This window comes from Dasypus novemcinctus, chromosome 1 (assembly GCF_030445035.2).
Source record: "Dasypus novemcinctus isolate mDasNov1 chromosome 1, mDasNov1.1.hap2, whole genome shotgun sequence".
Taxonomy (NCBI): domain Eukaryota; kingdom Metazoa; phylum Chordata; class Mammalia; order Cingulata; family Dasypodidae; genus Dasypus; species Dasypus novemcinctus.
The window spans coordinates 132,427,265-132,433,269 of record NC_080673.1 but is presented as its reverse complement, the minus strand read 5'-3'; positions in this window follow the sequence as shown (position 1 = coordinate 132,433,269).

Below are 6,005 nucleotides of genomic sequence, written 5' to 3'. Positions count from 1 at the left end.
GCCCAGAACTGTTATTCTCCAAAGGTGTGTTGCAATCCTGAAAATGTTGTGGGTTCTATAAAATTCTGAGTGTTCTCTCTCCACTTTAACAGAGAACTTCTATTTCCTCATGGGTGAATTAATGAAAAGAAATGCTAATGTTCTTCTGAATTAGGGAATATAAGCATTCAAAGTAATATTTTAACATTATGATATTTCTAAATAAAAAAAACTGTAGTGTTGGCAAGGTATATAAACATGGCATTTCCTTACTTCCTTATAGCTGGGGACTCTATATGAAATAGCAAGGGACAAAGAAAATAACAGAGATGATTTTAAAGGTAGTTAATTGAATTTTAAAAAAAGGGGTATCCGAGAATGAATTTAATATAATTATGGTAATACATGAAGAGTATAAGGAATTTGGAGAAGCGTAATTGTAAGAGTGGATTAGGAGGTCTGAGGAAGACATAGTAAAGTGATTATTGTATATTGAACTGATGAAGTACAAGAGCTGGAGAACGAAATTTCATTGTGAAAAACTAAGATGCTATACACGATAGTGAGCCTCCTTTCCCTATTCCCAGAGGTAACCACTGATATCAGTTTGGTACATATCCTACCAGACCTTGTCAACCAATGTGCATATTTATAACTCATTTATGGAACTACTGATTTGTCTATTTTTACATTTCAGAGTGTACATGCTATTCCCACCTTATATTGCCCTTAAAGCTTTATAGTTTTAAGTGTGAGGTTGGCAAAAAAGTTTTGGTATCAAGTTAGAAAATGTTCCTTCCATTCCTGGAATGTTAGGTACCACACCCCTACCCTTATTCAACCTCTACTTGTGACCTCTCCTTGAATGCATCAAATGCCTTCCAGTCAGTGGCAATGATCAAAATGGTCAAGAGTCCCAAAAGGGGAGAAATGGAGATCATGGGCCCTTGCGGGTCCAAGGCACCAGAGGCAGATAGGAAATTTTCAGTAAGGCACTTTCATCAACCTGCAGCCACATGGAACCAGATCTGGGCATCTTGTCTGGATGTCACTGCCACCCCAGACAGTCCCAGGCATTAGGGGCAATTGCAAACGTTTTTAAAAAATATTGCAAAACTTGGAACTTCCTGATATCCACCTTCCCCTCATTCTGTCCCTTTCCTGTGGTGTCAACCAGATTCCCAGGAGCTCAGGGTTTGACCTAGAGGTTGTCTGGGAATCCAAAGCCTGCTCTGACTGTGGAAGGGTGGCCTGGCAAAGCAAATCACACTGACTGTCCGTCCGTCACAGCATTTCTTTTGTGGCACAGTGTGAGAGAGTGGGCCACCAGAATGATACTGACACCCTGATTTTTCTTATGAGTTTAAAGTACTCTACTTATCACATCTTATCAGAAGGCATATGATATCAATACTGACATCACTAGTAATGTTAACCTTGATCACTTGGTTAAGGTAGTGTTTACTAGGTTTGTCCACTATCAAGTTATTATTTTTCCCTTTCTCTATATTATTTTTGGGGAAGCAAGACACTAAATCCAGCTCTAGATGGATAGATGGGAGGGGGATTGAAGTCCTGAAAGGGGGAGTTGTATATATATATTATTTAGAATTCTGCTATAAGAAAGTTTTGTCCCTTCACACATTCATTCATTCGTTCATTCATTCATATCAGTATAAACTCATGTATATCTATTTCATATTTTGGGCTATAATTCAATACTAAACTATTTTGTTGCACAAATTATTCCAGATTTGGCTATCAAGAGTACTTTCAGGTTGGTTCCTGTGTCCCTTTGACATACCCTCATAATTTTGTTTTGTGAGCAGTTCTTTATTTTCTGGCACTATAAGATGATTCAGACTCTTAACATATTTTCCCTTCCCCAGCCCTAGAAAAATCTTTCTTCAGGAATCCTGAAGAAAGGATTTTATTTTATTGAAGACTGGTATTTAGAAACAGAGATCTAAGTGCTGGGAGTGCTCGATGCTACTGATGTGTCACTGCTTTTAGACCCTGTTAGGGAACAAAGCTGGCAAATGTATGTATGCATACATATCTATTATATGTCAATCTATCTATCTATTTATCATCTATCTTCTATCTATCTAATCTATCTCTCTATCTGGGTAAATACTGATTCTTTAATTTAAATTCTGTACCATAGGGTTTCATTCTAGTCACCCCCCTCCCCACCCAGGTTTATCAGTAAACTTCCCTCTTTGACAGGGAGAAATTTGACTCCTCATATCTACCTTCCATTTATATATTTGTTCAAACTTAGTATAAAATTACAGTAGTGCCAAAATTGTTGACCTATACTTCTGTGAGAGAAAACTTATCAACCAGAGTGTTTATATACAGTTCTTTTTTGTGCTAGGTGTCTTACAGTTTCTAATCAAAACAATGTTTTTCCATGTTACTTAGGTGTATTAGTCAGCTAAAGGGGTGCCGATGCAAAATACCAGAAATTGGTTTGTTTTTATAAAGAGTATTTATTTGGGGTAGAAGCTTACAGTTACCAGGCTATAAAGCATACGTTGCTTCCCTCACCAAAGTCTATTGCCACATATTAGAGCAAGATGGCTGCTGATGTCGGCCAGAGATCAGGCTTCCTGGGTTCCTTCCTTCCCAGGGCTCATTTCTCTCCGGGCTCATTTCCTCTGTTTTCTCCACAAGACCAGCTGTAGAGTATGAGACTTTCTAGGCTTTGCCTCTCTCCACAAGGCCAGCGATAGATTATCAGGCAACTGGCTCTGTCTCTCTCTCCAGGGCTTGATTTCCTCTGGGCTCAGCTACTCTGCTCCTCTGTGTGCCTACATCCTGGGCTCCAGCTCACAACTTCAGCATCAAAACTCCAAACGACTCCTCAGCTCTGCTGTGTAGTTTTGTCTGTGAGTCTCCACCCACCAAGGGGTCAGGGATTCAACATCCTACTGATGTGGCCCAATCAAAGCCATAATCATAATTTAATCGTGCCCAGGTAGAGATCAGTTTACAGACATAACCCAATAACTATTTTTTGGAATTCATAAACCATATCGAACAGCTACATCAGGTCGCTGTGTTTCCTCCCTACTCCCTTCAGTGAGGTTATGGCATGATAATTTTGGGCCGCTTATATTGAACACAGGATGACTTTAGAGTTCTGAGCTGCTGACTGACCTTTGGTCTTGACCACCATGTGGGGAGCCATGCAGCATCTCTTTTCCATCTGTGTTCCATTGACAGAGCAGTCTCTGCCTATAATATACAAGCAGGTGGTAGCAGGTGTCCTTTATCCTGTTTGTTTCCTGCCATGGCACCCAGGGTAGTCACTCAAGCTCCTTCAGAAACTATACACCCTGAGTTATGCAGTCTTCAGGTGTGCCTATGCCTATCTCCTCCCAAGGCTTTGGAAACCATTGCTCTGCAGTGCCAGCATGCTCTTCCAGTTGATTTCCTCTCTAGTCTCCATGATTGTGGTTTTAATGTGCTATTCTGGTTTGGTTTTAAGCACTTTATAAACCTCCCTCAAAGGAATTGGGCCACTCTTCTTGCATCACACACAGGACCCTCACCTATTATACTGTTGGTGGCTGAGTGTAGTAGTACAGATGTTCAAAGTTAACACTGAAAAAGATCATATTTTAGAAATGCAGTGATTTGGCCTCAGGATTCAGGAGAAACTATGGTTAAGATAGGTTATTCTATGGTAATGCAAAAAAAATCTGAATAGTAATTTTCACATGAAAAGAGATTTGCTTTTGTGGTTATCATCATCAAAGAAGCACAATAATAACTTTAGAGTTATTGGAAGTCAGAATTCATGGTAACATGACAGACGATGCAGAATCATATATAATGATATAACCAACATTAAATAGCAATAGAGACTTGTAGAGGCAAGAAGATTTGTTTTAATAGAAACAGGCTCCTTAGAGCCATTGTTTCATGGTAATAATGGCATTACTGTCTTTTATGTGAGGTAGGAGACATAAAATTAGCTAGGAATGAGATGCATTTGATAGTAAGGAATACAAGGAGATGGTTCCTGGAACCAAACAGGAAGATGTGGTTCCTGGACACTGGGAAGAATCTTTATTTTTTTTTTTTTAAGATTTATCTAATTTATTTATCCCCCACTTACTGTTTGTGCTCACTGTCTGCTCTCTGTGTCCATTTGCTATGTGCTCTCTGAGTTTACTCATCTTCTCTTTGGGAGGCACCAGAAACTGAACCTGGGACTTCCCATGTAGGAGAGAGGCACTCAATCTCTTGAGCCATGTCTTCTACCTGCTTTGTTGTGTCTCTCATTGTTTCCTCTTTGTGTCTCCTTGTTGCATCATCTTGTTGTGTCAACTCACCATGCCAATCTTTCGAGCCAGCCTGTCTAGCCAACCCATTGTGTTCATCTTCTCCAGGAGGCACTGGGAACTGAACCTAGCACCTTCCATGTGGTAGGCAGGAGTTCAATTGCTTGAGCCATATCCTCTTCCCAGGAAGAATTTTCATGTGTACTGATTGGAAAATAAACAATTATAGAACCATTACTTCTATACTTGTTATTCTAAATCATAATTAATAAACCAGTATACCTCACAGAGTCTCATGCCATTGTTTCATAATTTCAGAGGGCATCATTCATATAAAATAGGATGTAAATTGCTTCCTGAAGTTGAGTAAATTGGATCAGTTAGTTTTATTAATATTATTAACATTTTAAGGATTTGGTTTATAAAGAGGACACTGAGAGTGGGCTAGCACTGCCATTTTATAACAGATGTGTTGAATATCTGGAAATTACAGATGGAATCTCATCATTTCTGCCCTTATCTTCTTACCTAACAACTTTCTTTGCTCCTCTTATTCACTTTAAAAAGTCTAATATCACTACATTTCTAATCTCTTCTCTCTCCCTTCAAATTCCTAATGAGCTTACTCTTCTTACTATTAGAAATATGGGGTGGGTGGGCTAATTCTGATTTCTCCCCATATATGGGATGAGGATCGAGCTAAACATAATTAAACAGTAAGGGACAAGACGACCCTTTTGGGCTGGAGGACTTCTGCTAATATTTGGGTTGTATCTGGTCTATGGAGTTTGTTTTAAGCTCTACAACTTGTAACAAGGTTCACTGGCTCCCTTCCAAGAACCTTCAATATGATCCCCTTCTCAGATCTATCCTGGGCCATCTAGACCCTTAATATCAGAGAAGATATAAATGTAAACATTTCATTAGCCTTCTATGCTGAGGAACATATAAGAAATATGCCATTCATTTGTGACAATTTAGTGAAAGAGGATGATTAATGCATACCTCCTAACCACAACAATCTGATTCAGTGCTATTCAATTTCTATTTATAAAGGTTTTGCGCTGTCCCAGGCATTGCACTATGCACCTCAGTCATCACAAAGAGAGTCCTCCAATCTATGAAGTTAACTCTCCAGGAAGGATTACATAAATTTACAATCAAAAGTGATATAAGATTGAATGAGAAGTACTATGAGGGGACAATCTAAAAAGTTGTTAAAGTTGTCAGAGGTGGAAGAGCTCTTCTCTAGTTAGTGAATAATCAGAAATATATTGGTGGAGAATACTTGATTGGACTTTAAAGGATAGATAATACTTTTGCAAGCATGGATGGAGAAGGGGAGAAGAGATTAAAAAATAAAAAAGCCTTTCAAGCAACTAACCATTGGAGACAAAAATAAAAAATGAAACCTGTCCAAGAAGGAGTGGCAGTCCAGTATTACCTGAGGAAAAGACATTTTCTAGGAATTCTCAGTACTGCTCAACTACTTTGCAGAAGAGCACATCCTAGCACTTAATACTAATACCAATACCAACACTAATAATGATGATTATTATTGTTACTTTTTAAAATGTGTGTTAGGTTTCAGACAATTTACATACATTATTCCATCTGAAAATCAAAATAAACTTCAGGGGAAATAACATTTTCATTATATATGTGAGAAATTTAGGATTAAAAGAGATTAAATTATTAATACTCAACTAGTGCTCACACAGCTGGTAATTG